The sequence below is a fragment of the Schistocerca serialis genome, chromosome 5 (genome assembly GCF_023864345.2).
Source record: "Schistocerca serialis cubense isolate TAMUIC-IGC-003099 chromosome 5, iqSchSeri2.2, whole genome shotgun sequence".
Lineage (NCBI taxonomy): Eukaryota > Metazoa > Arthropoda > Insecta > Orthoptera > Acrididae > Schistocerca > Schistocerca serialis.
In genome coordinates this window covers 664,327,043-664,344,216 of record NC_064642.1, presented here as the reverse complement: position 1 = coordinate 664,344,216, position 17,174 = coordinate 664,327,043, and the positions used below count along the sequence as shown (strand labels likewise).

General features: G+C 39.7%; 1 protein-coding gene across 1 annotated transcript in view; it reads left to right on the top strand.

The window, feature by feature from the left end:
• Window positions 1-13,653: 13,653 nt before the first annotated feature.
• Window positions 13,654-17,174, top strand: part of LOC126481432 (glucose dehydrogenase [FAD, quinone]-like) — a 63,329-nt gene continuing 59,808 nt past the window's right edge. The window contains exon 1 of the mRNA XM_050105181.1: window positions 13,654-13,784. The gene's annotated coding sequence lies outside the window, so the exon portion shown is untranslated. The remainder of the gene's footprint in view (window positions 13,785-17,174) is intronic.

Sequence of the window (17,174 nt, the reverse complement as noted above, 5' to 3'; positions counted from 1 at the left end):
CCACTCACGTCTAATATACCGTCATCTGGTGAAAGCGGTAGTTAAAATTTAAAAATCTTTTTTAAAATACTTTTAAAATGATGGGTGCGGCAATGACCGTGTAAGTTGAGAGGAGCCGCGCGGCAGCGGACACGGATTTTTGGATTTTAACTACCGCTTTCACTAGATGGCGTGAACGTAGAATATAGCAGGGAATACATTACTTGCATTCGGATGGCAGCTGCAGGTCGAAAGGTGTCCTTGGTGTACAATACGTTGATCATCTCTGTTGTTAGTCAGAACTGGTCGACGAAAAGTCTGGAACAACTATGCCTTTTTTCACGTTCCTATGTAGTCGAACATCGGGCCACTTACGGAGTAAAATATGGTTATGTAGGTCACATCAGTTTCCACTGTGCCACCACAGATGTCGTGATAATGATCCCATTTGTTCTGAGAATGCATTACACGCCAGCTGCCTGGTTCCTTACACCGCTCCGACTGAAGTGCATAGAGTTCTGTTAATTTTCACCAAAGTGCTGTCTTGTAAAAGTGTGTCCTGACTCAGAAAGCACCACTTAGATCGTAGATGTCTTGAGGCTGTAATAAACTGTTAGCGATAAACTAAATGATTCGTTCACTTATTTTGAACGGGATGCCATTCGTATTCATTTTAGCAGAACACGGGAGAAGTGGACTTTAACTAGTCGCACGTTATTAATATGCTTATAAACTTTATCTTTCGACACCTGTAACTGATTACATATTACAGATTCTCAGGTTGCTCTAGACAAATTATTCCTGCACAAAATTAAGATTTTCCCAACCGCACAAGCTGAAACATCCCCTGAGAAGTTTTTTATGAATTACTGTGCTGGTAAACCATTAATGTTATTTGTTTTTTAAACAGCTGAGCAAAACTGAACGTACTCAGACTCTTCGTTACACGAACTACTGCAATACAGCGAGCGCCACTACTGCCAGCTAAATAAAAGATTCTAACTACTGAAGGCACTAACTACTGAGAGGCATAGTTAACAAATGAAAGATTTTGATAGAGAACAAACAATTTATTTACCTACATAATGTTCAAAAATCATATATATATATATATATATATATATATATATATATATATATATATATCAGTTCATGATACCCAGTATTAAAAATTTATTCTTTCTGATGGACACACGTCCAGATCGCCCACATCCACCACTGCTGGCGGCTCACATCCAACTGCGAAATGCTACGCGTTGTTCACATCCAACTGTCCAACACTACAATAGCGAATATTCCAACAATGCCAATCAGCCACAGACTGCACCCAGCACAGCCAGTAATTTTCATACAGAGCGCTAAATGACGTTACCAACATAAAAACGAAAACAGTCTACTTGCATAGCCCCCATGCTCCCCACAAAAATTTTAGAAATTGTTTTGGGCAGTGGCCAATACTGATTTGAAAAACATTTTCATAATTACAATAACAAAGGTATCAAAAGCTCAAACTTATTGATGCAATGTTGGTCAAAAACAAAGATTTTCTCAGAGTCCCTAAAGACAGTCCTGATCATTCATCACAGTAGTAGCTGCAGTTTTTTTCGCAAAGTCTGAGCAGTAAAGGAAAATGCACATGGAAGTAGTGGATTTCTATGTAGTCTTGAAGAAGTAGCGTTGTCCTTCCAACAGAAAGACAGCGCTTATTCTTGACATGCAGACATGTAATGGGCCACAACAGAGCAAACCCACAGCAGAGTCAGTTGAAGTTTTGAAGAATGCTGGTAGGTATATTGTCACAGAGCAGACCCACTGTAGTCCTTGTAGAGAATATGATATTGGTGGGCCATCAAAGGTGCAGACCCACTGCAGTCCTTGTAGAGATGGCCATCAGCCATCTGTTGCGACTGTGCAGGTGCACAATCACCATCGAAGTGTCTTGTGGACAATATACCAAGTCCATAAACCACCACTTGTGCACTCACAAAGTTTTTGAAATTGTCTTTAGAACCAGCAGTGCTGTTAACCAGTCCCATGCTGAATTATTAACACACTTGCAAACACTAACAGTCCCAACTTCTCATATATTGTGCATATACTATGACCAACAGAAATGTGTGCAGTGAAATTAATGGTTACAAGTTACTTAATATGATGAACTGGTGTCAATTACAATTTTATAACATGAAAATTCGATTACGAAGGTACAGAAAACATCATTAAAAACATATCAATACATATAACATTTGTAGTAATCCAGGCTTTGCAAAGGAATAGAAATAATCATATGCATCAATGTTAGAGGAATTATGACATAAGTAAATAAATAAAATAATGAGAATACTTTCCGAAACATTAATTTCGCACATGAGCATTAAAACAGAACAGAATAAATAATGTCTAAACATCTTTACAAAGAAAATAACATATTATTAGAAAAATTCTACAACATAACTCTTATCAGACAAACACATAAAGGCAGGAGGAACACAAATACACAAGGGTAGACAAACACATGGCGGAATAACACAAAAGGAAAGGACAGAGTTTGTTTTACTGCAGTATTCTGCAAACAAAACTTTCTTTACTTCTTGGAGATTTCCTTTCGTTTATCATTATTCCCAAAAATTCCTATGTATACCTGCTTTCTGTATTCTATCCATATCCTCTTTCAAAATAATTATTCTTCATTGTACAGTACGTTTTTTTAGAAACTTTTTTCGTACCACTTCTCAATGCATTTCTTCCAATTCGTCGCAACTCATTCTCTTATATAGACTACCCCCTCTTAAGGTAACTTAAATCTACTGAGCTCAGGTGCATAAATTAAGGGATGAGGCAATGTAGCAGTACAAAACAATCAACACAAACAGCAGTGACAAAAAATGCGAATTGGCAAAGCTAACACCAATAAATATAAATTAGCAAAGCAAATGCAACATTACAACTAATATGAGCCAATGTGCAGCAACAAGAAAAATAAATCAGTAGTAAAACTGGCTTAACAGAGTAATACAAAGTGAAATTCAGTAGCACTATGCCTGGCAAACAGCAGCAGCAAATGCAATAACTTACACCTAAATATGACATAGCTCAAGCATAAAAAATAGTATGTTAAGACAACAATGCAGATAATGGAAATTCCTATTCACATCTTAATGTCTATGTCATTAAATTGATGCAACACAACAACTTAATCTACAAAAAGTTACCAAATACTTGAAAAGAAAATTATGTATGCAGTTACTGTTATTATAACCCTTCTTATTGTTCTTTCCTTTCCAAGTGTTCCTTTTTCGAAGAACGTGGATCATAAAATTATTATTTAATAGATCTGTTGACAGAAAGTGTTCACATTAGCGAATGAATTTAAATTAATTTAATAAAACCAATGCTGCAACATAGCTGGAAACCAGATATCAAATGAAATAAGCAATTATATACATAGCAAAGAAGAAAAACATCATTCAGTAGCCATGTGGCATTTCATAAGTCAGTAGAAATTCTCTCAACTCTCGTAGAAAGACATTTGTCATAATCAGGTGTGCAGATGGAAGAACATTTCCCATCAATTCATAAGCATTTCAGTAAGTAGCACAAATTACGAGCTCCACAGTATAATACAAAGGTTTCCAAGTAATAGCATGTCATATTTGCGATGCTTTCTACAAGGGAATGTCAATATTGAGGTTAATGGCCTCTTTTTTCTCTACCTAATGGCTTTTTCTCCAGCCAACTGGTGCAGCAGGGCGCCCAGAACCGTTATGTCAAGGTCAGTTAGCTTTCTTACCCAAAAATTTATGACAGCAGTTTCCATCCAGTGACAGAGTCATACAAAAAAATTTCACAGATCGAAAAATTACAGTAGAAATGCATAAAAACGAAATCTCATGAATAGCAGTGTTGTGATACATTCACGCATGGATACACAAGTCATAATGCTTAAAGTATGATCCTTGGTTTCCAACATCCTTTTTCACAAACCAGAGTCCCTAACATCTATTCATTATTCATATATAAATAAACACGTATTCACATTCCTCATATACGGTAGCATCAGCTTATTGATCATAAACATACCTCAACAGCATAATACACAGCATCGTTGTAATACTAACATCATAAAACCTCAGCCAAATCTCAAAAACGTCGTAGCTTTCTGCAATAATTTCAAAACCTAAAAAAATTCTCTGTACATTTCAATGGTGTCATCTACCTCAAATGTAGTTTAAAAATCATGATCCCATACCAAATACATGATTCAAAGCTCACATAGTATCACAATAGTTCCGAAAAAATGCGAAGAGTTCACAAAGTACAGACAAAATACAATTTCATATGTGTGAAGTTATCCAACTGTGTAATTGCGTAAACATGGTCACTGACATAGTAAAAAAAAACATGTTTGTCTCTCACAGTTAAATGATCAGATAGCTGTGTAATTATGTGTTAGAGAAATATGGTACCGATGTGTAAAGTTGTATAAGCAAATACCATGTTAGCTAGGGCTCTCGTGTTTGCCACACACATGGTACACGAAGTAAGCGTGTACCCCCCTGAGGATTAATGTAATTATACCCTCAGGTGTTAAAGATTGCAGCAATGGAATGAAATGTATTACGGAAAACCTTTGTATTTTTTAATTACAAAATCTTTAAAAATAAATTTTTTAAGTACAAAATTAATCACTCAAATACCTGTACTGTTGCGGTAAACTGTGCGCCTTGTTGTGCGAAAATCTTTGGCATTACGTAAGCGTAAAAATATGCCAAGTGTCGTAATTATCGTCGTCCATAAGCAAAGTTCTGTAGAAGTCAATGTACTTACCTCGTAAAAAACAAAATCGAAAAGTTATGCGTATAGATATCGTATTTATGACGTGTGTTACCGTGATCAGGTTCTAGACCGGATAGTTAACTTCAAAATATTGTTGCATGTTAACAGTTTCTAAGTGTGACAAAGCGTACTAGTAACGTGACGTGAAAAATGTTATTGCAAAGACTAAATTAAAAAGCAGATTATCTCTCAATAAATGGTTTTACATCTGAAATGTAGTGGAAACCTTTACTCTTCCTTGTACTCAGAGTTTCAACTTGAACACAATTATGATGCGGTATACGACGGTAACAAATACTGGAATTTATCTCAAGGTTAGCTTCTGTTATTTTTCTCAGAGCCAGCCGGCGCACGTGGCTGCCTGCAGTGCGAGTCATTGTCTGTCTCTTTGTTGGCGCTCGTCCTTATTAGGATTAGGAGACCTAACTTCTACAAATTCACTTTGTCGAGAGGCACCTGCCCTGTTTGAATCCCGCCAGTTTCGATTGAATTCTGGTCTATTGTTAAGGTTATATCGTCTGTCGTCATGTCGGTAGTAGCTGTAATTCATTACTACAGAAATGCGATCTTTCTCTGTAACTATTATTACTCTGCCAACGGTTGACATACGGGTGGTGTCTGTTTTGGTCACGATTTGCCTTGTAAGAATAGACTTGTCGTGTCCAGATATTATTTCTGTCATCACGGAGTTGTAACGGATGTGACCTGTAATTGTTGTGTTCCTGCTTTTCGCGTCCTGTGATTGTCAGTGTCAATTTCCAATTCTTGTAACAGTCCCTGAAAAGCTTCAGTGTTGTCTTTGCAACGACCTGCCAAAATAACATGTAAATGTTCAGGCAATTTGATTAAGCAAATGCGGATGAGTTCTGAGGGGCTGTATGGGTTTGGCAGATACTGGTTCTTATGCAACATGTCTTCAAAATATTCCACAAGACTTTAAAATTCAGTTTGTTTGACATGTTTCATCATTATGATGCTATGTTTTACTCGGTCTTGTGTAGCTTGAGACCAATATGCTGAAAGGAAGACATGATAAAATTCCCCTTCACGGTGACAATCATAAATGACCGATCGCATTCTTACAGCTGGTTCATTCTCTAAATAACCACACATAAATTCTCTATTGACCAGTTGGAAGGAAAACAATGACAGAATTGATGAGGCCACGCTTGTGGATGAATGTCGTTGCCGGAATTCTTAAATGTTTTCAATTTACATGTAGTAATAAACAGCCACGCGGGATTAGCCGAGCGGTCTAAAGCGCTGCAGTCGTGGGCTGTGCAGCTGGTCCCGACGGAGGTTCGAGTCCTCCCACGGGCATGGGTGTGTGTGTTTGTCCTTAGTATAATTTAGGTTAAGTAGTGTGTAAGCTTAGGGACTGATGACCTTAGTAGTTAAGTCCCATAAGATTTCATACACAGTAATAAACAGCTTATAGTCAAAATCATCGTTTCGGCGAGTTGCATATCAGTCATTGTTGCGTCGTGTCGGTGATTCTATCTCAAAATTCGGTTCACCTAGCCAATTTATTTCATAATTTCTGAAATGCCCTGTGTTACTATTTTGTGGCTTTTCCGTATTTCTACGTCCCTCATCTTGTGATGGAGCGCGAGTGTCTTCTGAAATGTGTAATTCTTGTATTACTTGTGCCAACTGACCTTGTACTTTCCGGATTTCTGTTTTGGGTTTATATTACTTTGATTTTGATTTTGTTTAAATTTCTTAATTCGTTCATACTCTTCTGCGTCAGTGAAGGTTACCAGTGTCATTCAGATCATCATTTACCTTTGTAGATAAGTTAGTGAACTGATCGGAAAGTTCGGCAACCTTCTCCGATAATGAATTGATTTCGTCAGTGTGATTTTCTTAACCAAGTTTCAGAGTGTTCGTTTGTGTTGAAAATGTATCTACTATGTCCTTTAAGTTTCCTTGAGCTTTTACAAGTTGCGTAACCGAATCAGTAGATGCAATTGAGTCAATTTTAGCATGCAAGGTGTCGTGTGTTTCATGAACAATAGTTTGTAGTTCTGTTATGGCTGCTTCGTGATTCTGTAATGTATTTTCATGACGCGAAAAAATAGGTTGAAAATGCTAACAAATTTGTGTTTTTAGGCCATTACAGACTTTTTCGATTTTAAGTAACTTAGCAGTTAAACCTTCACGTGTTTGATCAAGTGTGGTGTCTACCTTTTGAAGATTTTGTTCCATTCTGCCTAACTTTTGAAGATTTTGTTGCATTGTGTCTAACTTTTGAAGCTTTTGTCCCATTTGTTTCTGATTTGGTTCAAGTATTGTGTCTAACTTTTGAAGCCTTTGTCCCATTTGTTGCATTAACTGTAATAACAATGCACTTCTGCCTGAAACATGTTCCTCAGTGCTATTCGGCAGTGCATTTGAACTGGCAATATTCGCATTTTGAAAAGCAGAAAATGCGTCTTGACTTACTTGAGAAAACGGTGAGGCCGCAAAACCTGAATGTACAGTATTTGCAAGATTGTGTCCTGTCATTTCCGATTGCTGAGGCGAGCTGTTGCCGACCGATAGTACTTCCCTGTTCACTAATTGTTTCACTGTCTACACCATTCTTTGCCGCCCGCTCCTCTTCCCTATGCACAATTACTAAATTACTACTTCAAACGTCTGTTAATTCGTTACACGGTGGTGCTGATAAGCTATCATTTCTCAGTTTACTTTGGAGCCTAGGGTTACGTTTTTCGCACGCCATAATTATCATGTATTTCACACGATAACAAGAAAAGCACAATTTGAAGATCAAAAATAAGAAAATACATTAACATAGCACTGAAAATATTATCTAGTTAATTGCAAGTGCAGCTGCGAAATACTTGATGCAAATCTACACAGGCTACTTACATAAGAGCGCTACGTGGCGTTACCCACTACTTACAAAGCCAATATGTCTGTCTACAATGAGTACTCCTTCTGATCTCATTAGCACTTTACTGAATTTGCATAAATCTGAAATATAACTGTTCGCATTCGACAACACGTCTATCCACCACTACTATCTCCGCCAATCTGATTAGGCAGCGACGCTACTGCACTTGGCAGCCCGAGCTAGGCGGATCCCCGAAGACAGCCGAAGAGCTTCGTCTGCCTTTTTATTTAGCTATTGTTTTTAGTTAAGCGTTTAATTCCTACTTTCAAAATATGCAGGTGATAGCTTGTTATTTACAGGTACCTATTCCAGAATGTGGAGTAAATGTAATGCTCTGTTATTAAAATAATAGTGTAGAAAAGTCAGCATTTTGGGGCGCATCAGCCAGTTACATTGATAGCCCACAATTCTGGTGACATTTCTGCAGACAAGCACCTTCTACTACTGATACCTCACAACACATTACGTCATACGCACAAGGCTGCAATTTCTGCCCTCAGATGAGAGAATCTTGGAATTACATATTACGGGTGCTAAGACAAAAATTTCACACACTGTCACATCACAATGCTCCAGATATCTGGATATTGCAAGATGCGACCAGCCAGGCATATAAACTTCCAGAATGAGACCCCTTTCAAACTATTGTCAGATCTTGATAACAATGTCTCAGAAGACTTCGCTTCATTTCCGTTTGCTTCACAGTGATCACTCAACTCCCGATGCCGTGTTTGACGAAGGTAATGACAGGTATCATAAAACGGCGCTCAGAATAGTGGTGCGAAAACAAGAAAATACCACCGGAAAAACAACTGGGGTTTCGAAAAGGAAAACGAACAACTGAAATCTTTTTACGTTTAGTGACTGAAATACAGGTAAATTTCTCTCGGATTAATCGTATGATAACTGCGTTCATAATCTTCACTAAAGCACAAGTAAACGTCGTTTCGTCAGTCTTGCGTAAAAATTTGTTGGCCTTCGAGATTCCAAATTTACTCATGTGGAACTGTAAATATTCTAAGCAATAGGAGCACAGTAATTTTGGTACACGGAGTTACACTTGGACCCAAAGAAACTTGCAGAGAATTCCCTCATTCTTCAATCTCTATGTTGTAGGCCTTCATAACCCCTTTACCAGTGACATCCAAATATTGCAGTACGCAGACGACGTATGCATGTATTCCGAAGACAATACGCTGCAGTCCAGTAATCAGAAAATGCACACAGCTGTCGTACGTCTGCCTTAGTGGTGTACAGAAAGTGGCTGCAAAATCTCTGACAGCAAGTCTATTCTCATGATGTCTACTCGCCGTTGTTTTTCACTTCTCCATACATTGCAACTGGGACGACATACTTTTCCGGTTTCGAAAACAACTCAATATCGTTGAATGATTATCGGCAATAAACCAAGATGGTGTCCTCCTAACCGAGACATAATTACTAGATGTGAAAAAGTCTGCAATGTCAGCGCAGCTACGACAGGAGTATGGTGGGGAAGCGATGACTTTCCGCCGGTCCCTAGCAAGGTCACACATGAATTATGAGCACCAATGCTACGTATCAGCATCAGTCAGCACGCACCATAGAATCGACACTATGCAGTACAAAGCCTTGTGTATGGTTATTGAGGCGTTCATGTCAACCTTACCAGTTTTGTTACTGTTTGAAGCGAATGAACTACCCTTAATGCTGTGACCGACATTCATCGGTAAGAAATTGCTCCTGCGGCTCAGTCTCGACGAATATGGGGTCCCTCAACTAGAAAACCGGGAATTAACATTCCACTTAGTGAGGGGCCGATACCGGATAAAAGCAACATCCACTCGTCACGGCTGATTATAGGGAGATGCAGGCACTGTGGCACTATGTGTGGGAATTCTTCTTATGCTTGGTGTACACAGATGGATCTAAATCTAGTGAAGGCGCTGTTAATGCTTATTCGGTACCCCGAAGTAACAACAAGGGCTACACAACCTGGGTCCATACTTCACTGTTATATCTGCCGAGCTGTTTGCCATTTTTGGAGACCTACTATTCGTGTAGACAATCACAGCAGGCACAATAGTCATCATCTCTGATGGTACGTCAGCGCTACAACTGATCAGAAACTATCATAATAGTTTTACCAACCCAACAGTTGCAGCAACTTTCGACGTTATGTTTTGGGTGCTGAGGAACTGTCGCAGGTTTTTAATGGTATGGATGGTAGGTCACTCTAGGATACTTGGAAACGATCAGGTAGATGCCGTAGCAAGGAAAGCATCTCTGCATAAAGATAGTAAAGATTACAAGTTCTCTCTCGCAGGCATGATACCACTACTTAGAAAGTGGATGTCGTCTAACTGGCAAGAGGAATGACCGCCGACATCTAAAATATGCAACTCTGCATTGTAGAAGCACTCACCACAGTCATCTACACGACAAACATGCAAACTTGACATTCCATAAGAGATCAAAGGCAGGAAATTGCGAACCATCATCACTAGAACTTTGCCAAGAGCGGCGATGCAGGTGAATGTATCTGCTTCCCTACCTTCATTCCCTGAGTATAGAATTACTTTGACTTCCGATGTATACAAAAATCATCGGCTCTCAATCCTCTCTTTACAGTCTGTCAGTCAGTCATTTAACACTTGGTCAACCATACGATTATTTAGAAACCAAACTATTGTGGGTGGGCTTGTCGATGGAGTTCGAGGGTATGGAAACCAAAGGAATCTTCCGTCAAACTCAAACAAAATAACTCTTACATAATATAGTACAGTGAATCCATGAATATGCGCTGCACCCGTATTGATACCGGCGTTCCTCCTGTGATATTGCAGAAATAGTTGGCAGGAATGTAACCGTTGTACTCGATTGCAAGAAGCAGTGGTCACGAGAATATGCGGTCACAAGAAGACAAGAAGACCAGGCTGCATATGGCCACGTGACTCTACACCGAAAAGGAAGACTATCGGGTTCGGCGTATGGCTCCGGTGCCTCGCACTGCATCTGCAACAGTAAACTGAGCAGCAGTTGGCAGCACAGTGAAGCAACGAAACGTTATAAATAGGTTACTTCAGGGACTGCTCTGAGCCAGACGCCCTGTAGCGTGCATTCCACCGTCTCCAAACCACCTCCATTTGCGTCTTCAGTGGTGTCAAGCGAGAGCTCATTTGGTGGGGGGGGGGGGGGAGGGCAGGGTGGAAGACTGTTGTGTCTTTTGATGAAAGCTGGTTTTCCTTCGGTGCCACTATTGACTGTGTATTGGTTGGAAGGAGGCAGTTAAGGTCCTGCAACCAACCTGTCTGCGTGCTAGACTCACAGGACCTAGACTGGAGCCATGGTGTGGGTTGCGATTTCATATGACATTAGGAACCATTTAGTGGTTATCCCGCGCACTCTGACTTGTGAATTTGTAGGTCAGTCTGGTTACATAACATTTTTTATCTAACGATCACGAACGTTACAGCGTTTATAAACCGAACCTGAGAAAAACACGCCTACCAACGTAAGTTTATGTCGCACAACTTCTTCTTGGTGTTGCGACATTTTTCCGTCAGTACTTTGCACTGCATCGGAATGGATTCAAAATGGCCCCTTAGTCATTTCACAACGACTCATCAAATAAACTTGATATGTGTTGTTTAAACTTTTCTTTGATACATCAATAATGTCAGTTTTGGTTTTCAGACTAAAGACAGCACTACAGCTGTTTTTTTAACACCTGTAGAATTTCCTTTGATGTGGGATTTATACATGCCAATGTGATTAAACTTAGAGTCGGTATTCAAAGGTTTTGTTTCATAGGGCCATTTTTCAGATAATCTATCTTAAAATTCTTGAACTTCCTTACAGATAGGAGAAAATAACCGATTTTAAAATAAAATTGCAGTAATAACGATAACAACGTACTCAATAAAAGTACAGTGACTAACGTATGAGAACCTCCAATTTATAAGTTATGGAAGATTTGTGTTCATTTCGATGCAAAAATTGTCATTATTATTCCCAAAATAGTTTCAGGGATAACTCGCTATCGTCAGTGATTCATTTTTACTCTAAAATACATTAACTGTAGAGTCCTACACGCTGATTTTCAATTATTTTTATGGGTTTATGTTTATGTTCTGTATGTGGAAGTATAGTGAGCTAGGAACACATGTTGTTTCCTGGTGAACATTTCAGTCTAGTGACCAGCTGGAGAATCGCATGAAGCACTGGAGACCACCATAAGCAGTTTCCAGTATTTTCTATTTTTTTTATGTTGTGAGAAATAAGGTGGGTTCTGTGTAGATTTTGTAAAAAATACATATGTCCATAGCTCAACGATGTACAAAATATTATAGCTAACACTATTAATTCGTCAGAATTTTATGGTGAGTAAAATTCTGCGTACTTTTAAAAATTATCACAATATGTATTACATTTTAATCCGCAGTTCGTCAGTCGTGCACTATCATGTCTCTTGGAACGAAAGACCTCTTTACATTGAAACACGTGGTATGCTGATGAAATCTTGTCAGGTTTCCATGTGGGTAGCTGCGTCCAAAATCCGCGACGTTTCGATGTCATTCTCATCATCTTCTAGCAAATGACACTCATCGAAACTTCGCGGATTTTCGAAGCAGCTATACAGGTGGAAGCCCGAGAAGATTTCATCAGCAGTATACATCGGGAAAGCCTACATTCCCATATGAAACACGAGGTATGTTTTAACAATTTTCCCTGTATGTAAAATGGAAATTTGTGGAAGTTGACAACAGCGTCTGTTCCGAACGAATTCCTCTCCCGTGCCAAGCTTTACATCCCAGAGAAGCACTTGCATTCTACGTCCTCAGTTATTTTCTGGATATATTCCAATCTCTATATTCCTATACAGTTTTTGCCCTCTACAGGTCCCTCTGCTGCCATGGAAGGTATTCCCCGCTGTCTTAACAGACGTCATCCGTCCCTTCTCTTTGTCAATGTTATCCATATATTCCTTTCCTCCCCCATTCTGCGGAGAACCTCCCCATTCCTAACCTTATCACTTCACCTATGGTATGTATCAGATTAATAACGCAACACATAAACTATTGAATTTGGGTAGCATATTTTTTCCTAGGTACATGACAATGCTGTACCCTGCAACAGCATTTTACATTTGGAACAACCGATTTCCCGAGTAATTTTTGTAGTGTCAGAAATAGATTTCTGCACAACTAAAGCAAATACTATGATTGCAAAATGGAATCAGACACTATATTAAACTCTATTCAGGAGTGGCTGGTGGCGAGAGTCTGAAAAGTGTTTCCATTACTATGCTCTTACTCTGATGTCTCCTGCGTATTACAAATGTGATCGTGTGTGTGCTCTCCTCAAAGAGCATGTGGTCTGAAAGATTAGCGTCTGTTGTTAGCTGTATTAAATTTTTAAATATACAGACGCGATTGGATAATTTTGCGAATCGTAAGAATAAATAACGTGTTTTAACTCGCACCGGAAGTTGATATGCACGAACACAGTCATTAACGCAAAATACAGGCAGCCATTCACAGTGCATAGAATCTTAAAGTCGGCACTAAAGACAAGAGAAACCTAAAAGAAAAATGATATCCGTACACTCAGATATATCGCAGAAACCAGTTCCTATGACCGTTTAGTGGATCGTATGTAAAGTAAAGGGGGTATAGTCGTTATAAAAATTGATCATTAACATTAGGTATCAGTAAGGCTCTGCAATATAGCGAGGCATTCGTTCCGAGAAACCTGCAAGCTCCTTTCAGTATTGAGATAGCTTTTCGTACTGCGGATATTTGCATAGAGGAAAAGTGTCGTTTAAATTTAGTATCTTTGCGCAAGTATCGTACGCCATCCCATCACTCACATAATTATAGCCGCTCCTTCCTCAAGAACAACAAGTCTTAACAGTTATAAATACAGGGCACCATGACAGCTCGTTAGCACGCATGATAAGAAAACCGGTAATACCCTTGCTGTGAAGATAGTCATCCAGCAGCGAGTATGGCAGTATATATGGGCAGGTCGACGCGCCCTGCTGTAGGCAGGTCCACACAAGAGGTGTTCCAAACCAACCAGCGTTAAGGTACGTCCTTCTTCACAGTCTGTCCATTTGACTTGCGTTGCTACTCTCTGAAAAATAGTGAGGGATTAGCTTTGTTTTGATGAAGAAACTAGTATTTCAGCTCCTTCTCTGATAGAAATAAGTTATTGTTATAGGGAACGGAGTGATTTCTGCTGTACTGTAACTGTTTGTCCAGCCATCGTATGTTGCACGGCGAAGGATAGCTTGTACCACTGATAGCCGTTTTCCTTTCCTGTTCCACAATCAAACAGAGCGATGGGAAAACGAGCCCTAATATGTCTTATCTGCGCTGTCCTTATACGAAAAGTACGTCGGTGGCGGTAGAATCACTGTGCAATCAGCTTCAAATTCCGGTTCTTTCGATTTTCTCGGTAGCGTTACCCGAAACGATAGTCGTCTTTCCTCCAGGGAACCTCATATGAGTTCCTGAAACATTTTTGTAGCACTCACCCGATGATTGAATCTACCGGTAACAAATCTAGCAGCATGCAACTGATTGTTTTGATGTATTTCTCTAGTCCGACCTGGTGAGAATCACAAACACTCGTACAGCACTCAAGAATGGATTGCACTAGTGTTCTCTTTCCGGACTCATTTGGAGAAGTCCGTTAGTTAGGTGAAGTTTTTTTCATGAACCTGGACTCCCCCTGTTCCCTTGCTGAGATCTAGTGAGAGGTGGTGGGACGTGCCCTCCCCATGATATGACGTTTGCCCCAAAAGTTGTGTAAAAATCCTATAAATGATATTTTTAAAGTTAGTTTTAAACCTTGATTAGAACAGTTCCAAAAGTTTCGGGTGTGCAGCCGCTGCTTAATGGAACATTGATTAGAACACTTTAATAAAAACATGTATTATTTAGAAAGTACATAAACATTGCTTATAATGCGTGATTAAAAGCACTTTATCTTAAACATACCAGCCCTAACTAGTATTCGGATGGAAAAACAGACAGAAACATTCCTACAAATAGGCTTCACGAAAACAGGATCAACTATTTTTATGGATTCCTGAAATATTGACATTATGTTGTAATATTGCGCTACACATCAGCTCTTATTAATCCTTTAGCTACTTTGCAGATGAGAAATAACATTGTTTTTACCTTGTTTTAATCTGTATGATTCTGTAGCTTTTCCATATCTTGATTTGAACGATCACTATGAAAACTCTGCCGGCCGGTGTGGCCGAAAGGTTCTAGGCGCTTCAGTCTGGAACCGCGCGACCGCTACGGTCGCAGGTTCGAATCCTGCCTCGGGCATGGATGTGTGTGCTGTCGTTAGGTTAGTTAGGTTTAAGTAGTTCTAAGTTCTAGATGACTGATGACCTCCGATGTTAAGTCCCATAGTGCTCAGAGCCATTTGAACCATTTTATGAAAATTCTTCTCGGTGACATTCAGCTTTGCTTTCTCCCACAAACGATCAACTTGCTAGCACGTGTGTTTCATCTCGTAGGCATGCTCTTTAACAAACGCACTGTAAAAGTTGTGATACAAACGTAGGGTGAGAAAATTGACTGTTGACCCTAAATAACAAAAAGTGTGAGGTCATCCAAAAGTGTGCTAAAAAGAATCCGTTAAACTTCCGTTACACGATAAATCAGTAAAATATAATGGTCGTAAATTGAACTAAATACCTATGAATTACAGTTATGAACAACTTAAATTGGAAGGGGCACATAGAAATTGTTGTTGGGAAGGCCAACCAGACTGCATTTTATTGACAGGACGCTTAGAAAATGTAACAGATGTACTAAAGAGACTGCCTACACTATGCTTATCCGTCCTGCTGCGCGATGTGGGATCCTTACTACATGGGATTGACGGAGTACATTGAAAAAGTTCACTTTTTGTATTATCGCGAAATGGGGAAGAGAGTGTCACTGAAATGATTCAGGATTTGGGATTGACATAATTAAAACAAAGGCACTTTTCGTTGCGAAGGTATCTTCTCACGAAATTCCAAACGTTCTCCTCTGAACGAGAAAATATTTTGCTAACGTAGACCTACACGGTGAGAAACGACCACCATGATAAACTAAGTGAAATCAGAGCTCGCACGGAAAGATTAAGGCGTTCGTTCTGTCCGAGCGCTATACGAGATTGGAACAATAGAGAATTGTGAAGGTGGTTCGATGAACCCTCTGCCAGGCATTGAAGTGTGATTTGCAGAGTATTCATGAAGACGTAGATGTAGAAATTCGTGTTGAACAGAATAAAATCGGCTTTTTATGCGTTCCAGAATATCACGGCAGACTCACTGACACGCATTCATCTCTAGTGCCGCGGCGCCCGAATGAATGTTCCAAAATGGGAAAAGCCGGGCATGCACAAGTGTAAACCATTCAATTCGTTTCAAAGAGGCCAAAAAAACTGGTGGTCACTGTAATATTGTCTAGCTTAGGGATTAAATTTGTAAAACAAAATCTGATCCACTATATCTAGGTAAGTTCTATGGATTAAAACGTTTTGAGATTTTCATTACACATCACCCCCATACATTCAAACGAAATTTGGTGGTATTTTGCTGGACCCCTCCCACCCTTCGACCCAAATTAATAGACGTGCCCTTTTCAGATGAACCACACTTTCCTAAAATTCTATCGATGAACCGAAATCGACCATTCGTCTTACCTGCTATTGTCCATACGTACTTTTCCATTTCATATCGCTTTACAACGTTGCAACCAGATATTTGATCGATGTGCGTGCGCCGGCCGTTGTGGCAGAGCGGCTTTAGGCGCTTCAGTCCGAAACCGCGCCGCTGCTACGGTCGCAGGTTCGAATCCTGCCTCGAGCATGGATGCGTGTCATGACCTTAGGTCAGTTAGGTTTAAGTAGTTCTGAGTCTAGGGGACTGATGACCTCAGATGCGCTCAGAGCCATTTGAACCATTTGATGTGCGTGCGTCAAGCAGTACTGATAGATTTCTAATGCTGTATTCGAACGTGATTATTTTGCCTACTCACATAAATTAACTTCGTTTGCCTAAGTTAAGAGCAAGGTGTCTGTCATCTCACCAATTAGAGTTTTGTCTAAGTCATCTTGCATCCTCAGTCAACGACGTTATCCTTCCGCATACCACAGCATCATCAGTAAACAGCTGCAGAGTACTGTCCACACTGTTCATCAGATTGTTTATGTACACTGAAATTAAGAGCGGTCCTATCACACTTCCCTGGTGCAGACCTGACAATACTCTCGTTTCTGAAGAACACTCGCGGTCAAAGGAAACGTACTAGGCTTTGTTACTTAATGCGTTTTCAAGCCTCTCACATGTCTGGGAACCTCTTCTGTATGCTCACATCTTTGTTAATAGGCGGGGATACCGCGTCAAATGCTTTCCGGAAATTTAGGAATATGAAACCAGCCTACTGCCCTGTATCCATTATTC